This window comes from Scomber scombrus, chromosome 19 (assembly GCF_963691925.1).
Source record: "Scomber scombrus chromosome 19, fScoSco1.1, whole genome shotgun sequence".
NCBI lineage: Eukaryota > Metazoa > Chordata > Actinopteri > Scombriformes > Scombridae > Scomber > Scomber scombrus.
In genome coordinates, this window is record NC_084988.1 from 24,290,553 (window position 1) to 24,303,052 (window position 12,500).

Here is a 12,500-nt window from a genome sequence, read left to right on the forward strand (position 1 = left end):
TGCTTTGCATGTATGAGGCCCCGGGTTCAATCCCCGGCATCTCCAGGAGGTTTTATGAAGACGACAAACTTGTAGCCTGTCCTACAGGCACAAAAGACTTCAGAAAAAGGTGCACATAGCTGGCTTATGAGCTGGACGGAACGTTAAGAACGCTCCTTCATCTAAAATAAAGCAAAATGATGAAGTACAGAAATACCTGTTGAATGTTTCTCGCTACGTTAAACAAGCACCATAGTGGTTATTTGGAGGTCATGGTGATGCCACGCCCCTGTGACATGGTTGCTTGTCTTCTTTTAACCTGTCAGATCTCTATCCAGACAGTCATGCACCAAAACTCAAGAGTAACACTGCCCTTACAAACCCTCTGTGTAGCTGTTTGTGAGGTGATTATATAAATGTTGTACTACAGAGTAGAATAGGTGGAACAACACGTGTGACGTGTGCATTTCACGCCCCAACCACAGGTGCGCCTCACAGTGGTTGTCGTGGCCGAGCGGTTAAGGCGATGGACTAGAAATCCATTGGGGTCTCCCCGCGCAGGTTCGAATCCTGCCGACAACGTCCGCTTATCTTCTTCATGCACTGTCTGATGTAATACTGAGAATTCTCGTGTCTCCCCACCAGCCATGAGAACCGGAGGAACCTCTTGGAAGAGTAGCCAAATCTCTTGAAAAATGAACAGAGAGAATCTGCTCGCTTTCAAGCCAGCCAGTCTTAGAATTGGACTGGACCTGCACTACTGACGCTCCCGCAGAGTCCTTTACTTCATTATTTATTTTTTTGCGGTATAGCTTTTGTAGTCATTAATGATACTGCTATTAGTTATAGGTATGTCAAACTACACTGTTCTCTTTTAGGTGTGCCTGCCTCTCCCTCTCCCTCTCCTCTGTTGCTCCTCCTCTCCTCGTCCAACTTTAATAATGATACAAAATGCTGACTGGGCACTACAATGCAGCTCACGCATAGCGATGGTGGTATAGTGGTGAGCATAGCTGCCTTCCAAGCAGTTGACCCGGGTTCGATTCCCGGCCATCGCAGTTCCGCAGTGTAGTTTTAAAGCAAGCGGCAACCTCCGGGGCTGAGAAGTGAAGCCGATGGGGAAATGCCAAATTGCAGTTCCTCCAATGGCTGGCTCCAAAAGCGAGTCAATACCCATTGACCCTCGCGTTAAAATGCCCCAAATTACGGCAGAAATAAATCCCGCAAAACGGCCTACTTCAAGCCAACAGCTAGCGTTAGGCTCCGCTCCGCCCTCTTGTCCAAATGCGCTCACTTGTGGCTCAGGTTGTATATTGACAATGACAACACACTGTATATTCCAGCTTAGGTCGATCTACATCCTCTTTTTTCATTCTCATCTCTTTTCGTTGCTGTCTTTATTTCTTTTTTAATCGCAGGGGATGTAGCTCAGTGGTAGAGCGCATGCTTTGCATGTATGAGGCCCCGGGTTCAATCCCCGGCATCTCCAGGAGGTTTTATGAAGACGACAAACTTGTAGCCTGTCCTACAGGCACAAAAGACTTCAGAAAAAGGTGCACATAGCTGGCTTATGAGCTGGACGGAACGTTAAGAACGCTCCTTCATCTAAAATAAAGCAAAATGATGAAGTACAGAAATACCTGTTGAATGTTTCTCGCTACGTTAAACAAGCACCATAGTGGTTATTTGGAGGTCATGGTGATGCCACGCCCCTGTGACATGGTTGCTTGTCTTCTTTTAACCTGTCAGATCTCTATCCAGACAGTCATGCACCAAAACTCAAGAGTAACACTGCCCTTACAAACCCTCTGTGTAGCTGTTTGTGAGGTGATTATATAAATGTTGTACTACAGAGTAGAATAGGTGGAACAACACGTGTGACGTGTGCATTTCACGCCCCAACCACAGGTGCGCCTCACAGTGGTTGTCGTGGCCGAGCGGTTAAGGCGATGGACTAGAAATCCATTGGGGTCTCCCCGCGCAGGTTCGAATCCTGCCGACAACGTCCGCTTATCTTCTTCATGCACTGTCTGATGTAATACTGAGAATTCTCGTGTCTCCCCACCAGCCATGAGAACCGGAGGAACCTCTTGGAAGAGTAGCCAAATCTCTTGAAAAATGAACAGAGAGAATCTGCTCGCTTTCAAGCCAGCCAGTCTTAGAATTGGACTGGACCTGCACTACTGACGCTCCCGCAGAGTCCTTTACTTCATTATTTATTTTTTTGCGGTATAGCTTTTGTAGTCATTAATGATACTGCTATTAGTTATAGGTATGTCAAACTACACTGTTCTCTTTTAGGTGTGCCTGCCTCTCCCTCTCCCTCTCCTCTGTTGCTCCTCCTCTCCTCGTCCAACTTTAATAATGATACAAAATGCTGACTGGGCACTACAATGCAGCTCACGCATAGCGATGGTGGTATAGTGGTGAGCATAGCTGCCTTCCAAGCAGTTGACCCGGGTTCGATTCCCGGCCATCGCAGTTCCGCAGTGTAGTTTTAAAGCAAGCGGCAACCTCCGGGGCTGAGAAGTGAAGCCGATGGGGAAATGCCAAATTGCAGTTCCTCCAATGGCTGGCTCCAAAAGCGAGTCAATACCCATTGACCCTCGCGTTAAAATGCCCCAAATTACGGCAGAAATAAATCCCGCAAAACGGCCTACTTCAAGCCAACAGCTAGCGTTAGGCTCCGCTCCGCCCTCTTGTCCAAATGCGCTCACTTGTGGCTCAGGTTGTATATTGACAATGACAACACACTGTATATTCCAGCTTAGGTCGATCTACATCCTCTTTTTTCATTCTCATCTCTTTTCGTTGCTGTCTTTATTTCTTTTTTAATCGCAGGGGATGTAGCTCAGTGGTAGAGCGCATGCTTTGCATGTATGAGGCCCCGGGTTCAATCCCCGGCATCTCCAGGAGGTTTTATGAAGACGACAAACTTGTAGCCTGTCCTACAGGCACAAAAGACTTCAGAAAAAGGTGCACATAGCTGGCTTATGAGCTGGACGGAACGTTAAGAACGCTCCTTCATCTAAAATAAAGCAAAATGATGAAGTACAGAAATACCTGTTGAATGTTTCTCGCTACGTTAAACAAGCACCATAGTGGTTATTTGGAGGTCATGGTGATGCCACGCCCCTGTGACATGGTTGCTTGTCTTCTTTTAACCTGTCAGATCTCTATCCAGACAGTCATGCACCAAAACTCAAGAGTAACACTGCCCTTACAAACCCTCTGTGTAGCTGTTTGTGAGGTGATTATATAAATGTTGTACTACAGAGTAGAATAGGTGGAACAACACGTGTGACGTGTGCATTTCACGCCCCAACCACAGGTGCGCCTCACAGTGGTTGTCGTGGCCGAGCGGTTAAGGCGATGGACTAGAAATCCATTGGGGTCTCCCCGCGCAGGTTCGAATCCTGCCGACAACGTCCGCTTATCTTCTTCATGCACTGTCTGATGTAATACTGAGAATTCTCGTGTCTCCCCACCAGCCATGAGAACCGGAGGAACCTCTTGGAAGAGTAGCCAAATCTCTTGAAAAATGAACAGAGAGAATCTGCTCGCTTTCAAGCCAGCCAGTCTTAGAATTGGACTGGACCTGCACTACTGACGCTCCCGCAGAGTCCTTTACTTCATTATTTATTTTTTTGCGGTATAGCTTTTGTAGTCATTAATGATACTGCTATTAGTTATAGGTATGTCAAACTACACTGTTCTCTTTTAGGTGTGCCTGCCTCTCCCTCTCCCTCTCCTCTGTTGCTCCTCCTCTCCTCGTCCAACTTTAATAATGATACAAAATGCTGACTGGGCACTACAATGCAGCTCACGCATAGCGATGGTGGTATAGTGGTGAGCATAGCTGCCTTCCAAGCAGTTGACCCGGGTTCGATTCCCGGCCATCGCAGTTCCGCAGTGTAGTTTTAAAGCAAGCGGCAACCTCCGGGGCTGAGAAGTGAAGCCGATGGGGAAATGCCAAATTGCAGTTCCTCCAATGGCTGGCTCCAAAAGCGAGTCAATACCCATTGACCCTCGCGTTAAAATGCCCCAAATTACGGCAGAAATAAATCCCGCAAAACGGCCGACTTCAAGCCAACAGCTAGCGTTAGGCTCCGCTCCGCCCTCTTGTCCAAATGCGCTCACTTGTGGCTCAGGTTGTATATTGACAATGACAACACACTGTATATTCCAGCTTAGGTCGATCTACATCCTCTTTTTTCATTCTCATCTCTTTTCGTTGCTGTCTTTATTTCTTTTTTAATCGCAGGGGATGTAGCTCAGTGGTAGAGCGCATGCTTTGCATGTATGAGGCCCCGGGTTCAATCCCCGGCATCTCCAGGAGGTTTTATGAAGACGACAAACTTGTAGCCTGTCCTACAGGCACAAAAGACTTCAGAAAAAGGTGCACATAGCTGGCTTATGAGCTGGACGGAACGTTAAGAACGCTCCTTCATCTAAAATAAAGCAAAATGATGAAGTACAGAAATACCTGTTGAATGTTTCTCGCTACGTTAAACAAGCACCATAGTGGTTATTTGGAGGTCATGGTGATGCCACGCCCCTGTGACATGGTTGCTTGTCTTCTTTTAACCTGTCAGATCTCTATCCAGACAGTCATGCACCAAAACTCAAGAGTAACACTGCCCTTACAAACCCTCTGTGTAGCTGTTTGTGAGGTGATTATATAAATGTTGTACTACAGAGTAGAATAGGTGGAACAACACGTGTGACGTGTGCATTTCACGCCCCAACCACAGGTGCGCCTCACAGTGGTTGTCGTGGCCGAGCGGTTAAGGCGATGGACTAGAAATCCATTGGGGTCTCCCCGCGCAGGTTCGAATCCTGCCGACAACGTCCGCTTATCTTCTTCATGCACTGTCTGATGTAATACTGAGAATTCTCGTGTCTCCCCACCAGCCATGAGAACCGGAGGAACCTCTTGGAAGAGTAGCCAAATCTCTTGAAAAATGAACAGAGAGAATCTGCTCGCTTTCAAGCCAGCCAGTCTTAGAATTGGACTGGACCTGCACTACTGACGCTCCCGCAGAGTCCTTTACTTCATTATTTATTTTTTTGCGGTATAGCTTTTGTAGTCATTAATGATACTGCTATTAGTTATAGGTATGTCAAACTACACTGTTCTCTTTTAGGTGTGCCTGCCTCTCCCTCTCCCTCTCCTCTGTTGCTCCTCCTCTCCTCGTCCAACTTTAATAATGATACAAAATGCTGACTGGGCACTACAATGCAGCTCACGCATAGCGATGGTGGTATAGTGGTGAGCATAGCTGCCTTCCAAGCAGTTGACCCGGGTTCGATTCCCGGCCATCGCAGTTCCGCAGTGTAGTTTTAAAGCAAGCGGCAACCTCCGGGGCTGAGAAGTGAAGCCGATGGGGAAATGCCAAATTGCAGTTCCTCCAATGGCTGGCTCCAAAAGCGAGTCAATACCCATTGACCCTCGCGTTAAAATGCCCCAAATTACGGCAGAAATAAATCCCGCAAAACGGCCTACTTCAAGCCAACAGCTAGCGTTAGGCTCCGCTCCGCCCTCTTGTCCAAATGCGCTCACTTGTGGCTCAGGTTGTATATTGACAATGACAACACACTGTATATTCCAGCTTAGGTCGATCTACATCCTCTTTTTTCATTCTCATCTCTTTTCGTTGCTGTCTTTATTTCTTTTTTAATCGCAGGGGATGTAGCTCAGTGGTAGAGCGCATGCTTTGCATGTATGAGGCCCCGGGTTCAATCCCCGGCATCTCCAGGAGGTTTTATGAAGACGACAAACTTGTAGCCTGTCCTACAGGCACAAAAGACTTCAGAAAAAGGTGCACATAGCTGGCTTATGAGCTGGACGGAACGTTAAGAACGCTCCTTCATCTAAAATAAAGCAAAATGATGAAGTACAGAAATACCTGTTGAATGTTTCTCGCTACGTTAAACAAGCACCATAGTGGTTATTTGGAGGTCATGGTGATGCCACGCCCCTGTGACATGGTTGCTTGTCTTCTTTTAACCTGTCAGATCTCTATCCAGACAGTCATGCACCAAAACTCAAGAGTAACACTGCCCTTACAAACCCTCTGTGTAGCTGTTTGTGAGGTGATTATATAAATGTTGTACTACAGAGTAGAATAGGTGGAACAACACGTGTGACGTGTGCATTTCACGCCCCAACCACAGGTGCGCCTCACAGTGGTTGTCGTGGCCGAGCGGTTAAGGCGATGGACTAGAAATCCATTGGGGTCTCCCCGCGCAGGTTCGAATCCTGCCGACAACGTCCGCTTATCTTCTTCATGCACTGTCTGATGTAATACTGAGAATTCTCGTGTCTCCCCACCAGCCATGAGAACCGGAGGAACCTCTTGGAAGAGTAGCCAAATCTCTTGAAAAATGAACAGAGAGAATCTGCTCGCTTTCAAGCCAGCCAGTCTTAGAATTGGACTGGACCTGCACTACTGACGCTCCCGCAGAGTCCTTTACTTCATTATTTATTTTTTTGCGGTATAGCTTTTGTAGTCATTAATGATACTGCTATTAGTTATAGGTATGTCAAACTACACTGTTCTCTTTTAGGTGTGCCTGCCTCTCCCTCTCCCTCTCCTCTGTTGCTCCTCCTCTCCTCGTCCAACTTTAATAATGATACAAAATGCTGACTGGGCACTACAATGCAGCTCACGCATAGCGATGGTGGTATAGTGGTGAGCATAGCTGCCTTCCAAGCAGTTGACCCGGGTTCGATTCCCGGCCATCGCAGTTCCGCAGTGTAGTTTTAAAGCAAGCGGCAACCTCCGGGGCTGAGAAGTGAAGCCGATGGGGAAATGCCAAATTGCAGTTCCTCCAATGGCTGGCTCCAAAAGCGAGTCAATACCCATTGACCCTCGCGTTAAAATGCCCCAAATTACGGCAGAAATAAATCCCGCAAAACGGCCGACTTCAAGCCAACAGCTAGCGTTAGGCTCCGCTCCGCCCTCTTGTCCAAATGCGCTCACTTGTGGCTCAGGTTGTATATTGACAATGACAACACACTGTATATTCCAGCTTAGGTCGATCTACATCCTCTTTTTTCATTCTCATCTCTTTTCGTTGCTGTCTTTATTTCTTTTTTAATCGCAGGGGATGTAGCTCAGTGGTAGAGCGCATGCTTTGCATGTATGAGGCCCCGGGTTCAATCCCCGGCATCTCCAGGAGGTTTTATGAAGACGACAAACTTGTAGCCTGTCCTACAGGCACAAAAGACTTCAGAAAAAGGTGCACATAGCTGGCTTATGAGCTGGACGGAACGTTAAGAACGCTCCTTCATCTAAAATAAAGCAAAATGATGAAGTACAGAAATACCTGTTGAATGTTTCTCGCTACGTTAAACAAGCACCATAGTGGTTATTTGGAGGTCATGGTGATGCCACGCCCCTGTGACATGGTTGCTTGTCTTCTTTTAACCTGTCAGATCTCTATCCAGACAGTCATGCACCAAAACTCAAGAGTAACACTGCCCTTACAAACCCTCTGTGTAGCTGTTTGTGAGGTGATTATATAAATGTTGTACTACAGAGTAGAATAGGTGGAACAACACGTGTGACGTGTGCATTTCACGCCCCAACCACAGGTGCGCCTCACAGTGGTTGTCGTGGCCGAGCGGTTAAGGCGATGGACTAGAAATCCATTGGGGTCTCCCCGCGCAGGTTCGAATCCTGCCGACAACGTCCGCTTATCTTCTTCATGCACTGTCTGATGTAATACTGAGAATTCTCGTGTCTCCCCACCAGCCATGAGAACCGGAGGAACCTCTTGGAAGAGTAGCCAAATCTCTTGAAAAATGAACAGAGAGAATCTGCTCGCTTTCAAGCCAGCCAGTCTTAGAATTGGACTGGACCTGCACTACTGACGCTCCCGCAGAGTCCTTTACTTCATTATTTATTTTTTTGCGGTATAGCTTTTGTAGTCATTAATGATACTGCTATTAGTTATAGGTATGTCAAACTACACTGTTCTCTTTTAGGTGTGCCTGCCTCTCCCTCTCCCTCTCCTCTGTTGCTCCTCCTCTCCTCGTCCAACTTTAATAATGATACAAAATGCTGACTGGGCACTACAATGCAGCTCACGCATAGCGATGGTGGTATAGTGGTGAGCATAGCTGCCTTCCAAGCAGTTGACCCGGGTTCGATTCCCGGCCATCGCAGTTCCGCAGTGTAGTTTTAAAGCAAGCGGCAACCTCCGGGGCTGAGAAGTGAAGCCGATGGGGAAATGCCAAATTGCAGTTCCTCCAATGGCTGGCTCCAAAAGCGAGTCAATACCCATTGACCCTCGCGTTAAAATGCCCCAAATTACGGCAGAAATAAATCCCGCAAAACGGCCTACTTCAAGCCAACAGCTAGCGTTAGGCTCCGCTCCGCCCTCTTGTCCAAATGCGCTCACTTGTGGCTCAGGTTGTATATTGACAATGACAACACACTGTATATTCCAGCTTAGGTCGATCTACATCCTCTTTTTTCATTCTCATCTCTTTTCGTTGCTGTCTTTATTTCTTTTTTAATCGCAGGGGATGTAGCTCAGTGGTAGAGCGCATGCTTTGCATGTATGAGGCCCCGGGTTCAATCCCCGGCATCTCCAGGAGGTTTTATGAAGACGACAAACTTGTAGCCTGTCCTACAGGCACAAAAGACTTCAGAAAAAGGTGCACATAGCTGGCTTATGAGCTGGACGGAACGTTAAGAACGCTCCTTCATCTAAAATAAAGCAAAATGATGAAGTACAGAAATACCTGTTGAATGTTTCTCGCTACGTTAAACAAGCACCATAGTGGTTATTTGGAGGTCATGGTGATGCCACGCCCCTGTGACATGGTTGCTTGTCTTCTTTTAACCTGTCAGATCTCTATCCAGACAGTCATGCACCAAAACTCAAGAGTAACACTGCCCTTACAAACCCTCTGTGTAGCTGTTTGTGAGGTGATTATATAAATGTTGTACTACAGAGTAGAATAGGTGGAACAACACGTGTGACGTGTGCATTTCACGCCCCAACCACAGGTGCGCCTCACAGTGGTTGTCGTGGCCGAGCGGTTAAGGCGATGGACTAGAAATCCATTGGGGTCTCCCCGCGCAGGTTCGAATCCTGCAGACAACGTCCGCTTATCTTCTTCATGCACTGTCTGATGTAATACTGAGAATTCCCGTGTCTCCCCACCAGCCATGAGAACCGGAGGAACCTCTTGGAAGAGTAGCCAAATCTCTTGAAAAATGAACAGAGAGAATCTGCTCGCTTTCAAGCCAGCCAGTCTTAGAATTGGACTGGACCTGCACTACTGACGCTCCCGCAGAGTCCTTTACTTCATTATTTATTTTTTTGCGGTATAGCTTTTGTAGTCATTAATGATACTGCTATTAGTTATAGGTATGTCAAACTACACTGTTCTCTTTTAGGTGTGCCTGCCTCTCCCTCTCCTCTGTTGCTCGTCCTCTCCTCGTCCAACTTTAATAATGATACAAAATGCTGACTGGGCACTACAATGCAGCTCACGCATAGCGATGGTGGTATAGTGGTGAGCATAGCTGCCTTCCAAGCAGTTGACCCGGGTTCGATTCCCGGCCATCGCAGTTCCGCAGTGTAGTTTTAAAGCAAGCGGCAACCTCCGGGGCTGAAAAGTGAAGCCGATGGGGAAATGCCAAATTGCAGTTCCTCCAATGGCTACTTGAGGCTGGCTCCAAAAGCGAGTCAATACCCATTGACCCTCGCGTTAAAATGCCCCAAATTACGGCAGAAATAAATCCCGCAAAACGGCCGACTTCAAGCCAACAGCTAGCGTTAGGCTCCGCTCCGCCCTCTTGTCCAAATGCGCTCACTTGTGGCTCAGGTTGTATATTGACAATGACAACACACTGTATATTCCAGCTTAGGTCGATCTACATCCTCTTTTTTCATTCTCATCTCTTTTCGTTGCTGTCTTTATTTCTTTTTTAATCGCAGGGGATGTAGCTCAGTGGTAGAGCGCATGCTTTGCATGTATGAGGCCCCGGGTTCAATCCCCGGCATCTCCAGGAGGTTTTATGAAGACGACAAACTTGTAGCCTGTCCTACAGGCACAAAAGACTTCAGAAAAAGGTGCACATAGCTGGCTTATGAGCTGGACGGAACGTTAAGAACGCTCCTTCATCTAAAATAAAGCAAAATGATGAAGTACAGAAATACCTGTTGAATGTTTCTCGCTACGTTAAACAAGCAGCATAGTGGTTATTTGGAGGTCATGGTGATGCCACGCCCCTGTGACATGGTTGCTTGTCTTCTTTTAACCTGTCAGATCTCTATCCAGACAGTCATGCACCAAAACTCAAGAGTAACACTGCCCTTACAAACCCTCTGTGTAGCTGTTTGTGAGGTGATTATATAAATGTTGTACTACAGAGTAGAATAGGTGGAACAACACGTGTGACGTGTGCATTTCACGCCCCAACCACAGGTGCGCCTCACAGTGGTTGTCGTGGCCGAGCGGTTAAGGCGATGGACTAGAAATCCATTGGGGTCTCCCCGCGCAGGTTCGAATCCTGCCGACAACGTCCGCTTATCTTCTTCATGCACTGTCTGATGTGATACTGAGAATTCTCGTGTCTCCCCACCAGCCATGACAACCGGAGGAACCTCTTGGAAGAGTAGCCAAATCTCTTGAAAAATGAACAGAGAGAATCTCCTCGCTTTCAAGCCAGCCAGTCTTAGAATTGGACTGGACCTGCACTACTGACGCTCCCGCAGAGTCCTTTACTTCATTATTTATTTTTTTGCGGTATAGCTTTTGTAGTCATTAATGATACTGCTATTAGTTATAGGTATGTCAAACTACACTGTTCTCTTTTAGGTGTGCCTGCCTCTCCCTCTCCCTCTCCTCTGTTGCTCCTCCTCTCCTCGTCCAACTTTAATAATGATACAAAATGCTGACTGGGCACTACAATGCAGCTCACGCATAGCGATGGTGGTATAGTGGTGAGCATAGCTGCCTTCCAAGCAGTTGACCCGGGTTCGATTCCCGGCCATCGCAGTTCCGCAGTGTAGTTTTAAAGCAAGCGGCAACCTCCGGGGCTGAAAAGTGAAGCCGATGGGGAAATGCCAAATTGCAGTTCCTCCAATGGCTACTTGAGGCTGGCTCCAAAAGCGAGTCAATACCCATTGACCCTCGCGTTAAAATGCCCCAAATTACGGCAGAAATAAATCCCGCAAAACGGCCGACTTCAAGCCAACAGCTAGCGTTAGGCTCCGCTCCGCCCTCTTGTCCAAATGCGCTCACTTGTGGCTCAGGTTGTATATTGACAATGACAACACACTGTATATTCCAGCTTAGGTCGATCTACATCCTCTTTTTTCATTCTCATCTCTTTTCGTTGCTGTCTTTATTTCTTTTTTAATCGCAGGGGATGTAGCTCAGTGGTAGAGCGCATGCTCTGCATGTATGAGGCCCCGGGTTCAATCCCCGGCATCTCCAGGAGGTTTTATGAAGACGACAAACTTGTAGCCTGTCCTACAGGCACAAAAGACTTCAGAAAAAGGTGCACATAGCTGGCTTATGAGCTGGACGGAACGTTAAGAACGCTCCTTCATCTAAAATAAAGCAAAATGATGAAGTACAGAAATACCTGTTGAATGTTTCTCGCTACGTTAAACAAGCACCATAGTGGTTATTTGGAGGTCATGGTGATGCCACGCCCCTGTGACATGGTTGCTTGTCTTCTTTTAACCTGTCAGATCTCTATCCAGACAGTCATGCACCAAAACTCAAGAGTAACACTGCCCTTACAAACCCTCTGTGTAGCTGTTTGTGAGGTGATTATATAAATGTTGTACTACAGAGTAGAATAGGTGGAACATCACGTGTGACGTGTGCATTTCACGCCCCAACCACAGGTGCGCCTCACAGTGGTTGTCGTGGCCGAGCGGTTAAGGCGATGGACTAGAAATCCATTGGGGTCTCCCCGCGCAGGTTCGAATCCTGCCGACAACGTCCGCTTATCTTCTTCATGCACTGTCTGATGTAATACTGAGAATTCTCGTGTCTCCCCACCAGCCATGAGAACCGGAGGAACCTCTTGGAAGAGTAGCCAAATCTCTTGAAAAATGAACAGAGAGAATCTCCTCGCTTTCAAGCCAGCCAGTCTTAGAATTGGACTGGACCTGCACTACTGACGCTCCCGCAGAGTCCTTTACTTCATTATTTATTTTTTTGCGGTATAGCTTTTGTAGTCATTAATGATACTGCTATTAGTTATAGGTATGTCAAACTACACTGTTCTCTTTTAGGTGTGCCTGCCTCTCCCTCTCCCTCTCCTCTGTTGCTCGTCCTCTCCTCGTCCAACTTTAATAATGATACAAAATGCTGACTGGGCACTACAATGCAGCTCACGCATAGCGATGGTGGTATAGTGGTGAGCATAGCTGCCTTCCAAGCAGTTGACCCGGGTTCGATTCCCGGCCATCGCAGTTCCGCAGTGTAGTTTTAAAGCAAGCGGCAACCTCCGGGGCTGAGAAGTGAAGCCGATGGGGAA

General features: G+C 47.3%; 1 protein-coding gene and 27 non-coding genes across 28 annotated transcripts in view; 27 read left to right on the top strand and 1 right to left on the bottom strand.

Moving 5' to 3' along the window:
- Nucleotides 1–45, top strand: part of trnaa-ugc (transfer RNA alanine (anticodon UGC)) — a 72-nt gene extending 27 nt beyond the window's left edge. Inside the window, exon 1 of the tRNA in view lies at nt 1–45. This exon is cut by the window's left edge and continues 27 nt beyond it. This is a non-coding gene — a tRNA (tRNA-Ala).
- dglucy (D-glutamate cyclase) overlaps nt 1–12,500 on the bottom strand; it is a 160,432-nt gene that overhangs the window by 19,025 nt on the left and 128,907 nt on the right. The window lies entirely within an intron of this gene.
- trnas-aga (transfer RNA serine (anticodon AGA)) lies at nt 480–561 on the top strand. The gene has a single exon. It is a non-coding gene; the product is annotated as a tRNA-Ser (tRNA).
- trnag-ucc (transfer RNA glycine (anticodon UCC)) lies at nt 966–1,037 on the top strand. Its single transcript has one exon. It is a non-coding gene; the product is annotated as a tRNA-Gly (tRNA).
- On the top strand, nt 1,397–1,468 carry trnaa-ugc (transfer RNA alanine (anticodon UGC)). The gene has a single exon. It is a non-coding gene; the product is annotated as a tRNA-Ala (tRNA).
- trnas-aga (transfer RNA serine (anticodon AGA)) lies at nt 1,903–1,984 on the top strand. Its single transcript has one exon. It is a non-coding gene; the product is annotated as a tRNA-Ser (tRNA).
- On the top strand, nt 2,389–2,460 carry trnag-ucc (transfer RNA glycine (anticodon UCC)). The gene has a single exon. It is a non-coding gene; the product is annotated as a tRNA-Gly (tRNA).
- trnaa-ugc (transfer RNA alanine (anticodon UGC)) lies at nt 2,820–2,891 on the top strand. Its single transcript has one exon. It is a non-coding gene; the product is annotated as a tRNA-Ala (tRNA).
- Nucleotides 3,326–3,407, top strand: trnas-aga (transfer RNA serine (anticodon AGA)). The gene has a single exon. It is a non-coding gene; the product is annotated as a tRNA-Ser (tRNA).
- trnag-ucc (transfer RNA glycine (anticodon UCC)) lies at nt 3,812–3,883 on the top strand. Its single transcript has one exon. It is a non-coding gene; the product is annotated as a tRNA-Gly (tRNA).
- Nucleotides 4,243–4,314, top strand: trnaa-ugc (transfer RNA alanine (anticodon UGC)). The gene has a single exon. It is a non-coding gene; the product is annotated as a tRNA-Ala (tRNA).
- trnas-aga (transfer RNA serine (anticodon AGA)) lies at nt 4,749–4,830 on the top strand. Its single transcript has one exon. It is a non-coding gene; the product is annotated as a tRNA-Ser (tRNA).
- trnag-ucc (transfer RNA glycine (anticodon UCC)) lies at nt 5,235–5,306 on the top strand. The gene has a single exon. It is a non-coding gene; the product is annotated as a tRNA-Gly (tRNA).
- Nucleotides 5,666–5,737, top strand: trnaa-ugc (transfer RNA alanine (anticodon UGC)). The gene has a single exon. It is a non-coding gene; the product is annotated as a tRNA-Ala (tRNA).
- On the top strand, nt 6,172–6,253 carry trnas-aga (transfer RNA serine (anticodon AGA)). Its single transcript has one exon. It is a non-coding gene; the product is annotated as a tRNA-Ser (tRNA).
- trnag-ucc (transfer RNA glycine (anticodon UCC)) lies at nt 6,658–6,729 on the top strand. The gene has a single exon. It is a non-coding gene; the product is annotated as a tRNA-Gly (tRNA).
- Nucleotides 7,089–7,160, top strand: trnaa-ugc (transfer RNA alanine (anticodon UGC)). Its single transcript has one exon. It is a non-coding gene; the product is annotated as a tRNA-Ala (tRNA).
- trnas-aga (transfer RNA serine (anticodon AGA)) lies at nt 7,595–7,676 on the top strand. The gene has a single exon. It is a non-coding gene; the product is annotated as a tRNA-Ser (tRNA).
- Nucleotides 8,081–8,152, top strand: trnag-ucc (transfer RNA glycine (anticodon UCC)). Its single transcript has one exon. It is a non-coding gene; the product is annotated as a tRNA-Gly (tRNA).
- Nucleotides 8,512–8,583, top strand: trnaa-ugc (transfer RNA alanine (anticodon UGC)). The gene has a single exon. It is a non-coding gene; the product is annotated as a tRNA-Ala (tRNA).
- On the top strand, nt 9,018–9,099 carry trnas-aga (transfer RNA serine (anticodon AGA)). Its single transcript has one exon. It is a non-coding gene; the product is annotated as a tRNA-Ser (tRNA).
- Nucleotides 9,498–9,569, top strand: trnag-ucc (transfer RNA glycine (anticodon UCC)). The gene has a single exon. It is a non-coding gene; the product is annotated as a tRNA-Gly (tRNA).
- trnaa-ugc (transfer RNA alanine (anticodon UGC)) lies at nt 9,939–10,010 on the top strand. Its single transcript has one exon. It is a non-coding gene; the product is annotated as a tRNA-Ala (tRNA).
- Nucleotides 10,445–10,526, top strand: trnas-aga (transfer RNA serine (anticodon AGA)). The gene has a single exon. It is a non-coding gene; the product is annotated as a tRNA-Ser (tRNA).
- On the top strand, nt 10,931–11,002 carry trnag-ucc (transfer RNA glycine (anticodon UCC)). Its single transcript has one exon. It is a non-coding gene; the product is annotated as a tRNA-Gly (tRNA).
- Nucleotides 11,372–11,443, top strand: trnaa-ugc (transfer RNA alanine (anticodon UGC)). Its single transcript has one exon. It is a non-coding gene; the product is annotated as a tRNA-Ala (tRNA).
- On the top strand, nt 11,878–11,959 carry trnas-aga (transfer RNA serine (anticodon AGA)). Its single transcript has one exon. It is a non-coding gene; the product is annotated as a tRNA-Ser (tRNA).
- Nucleotides 12,364–12,435, top strand: trnag-ucc (transfer RNA glycine (anticodon UCC)). The gene has a single exon. It is a non-coding gene; the product is annotated as a tRNA-Gly (tRNA).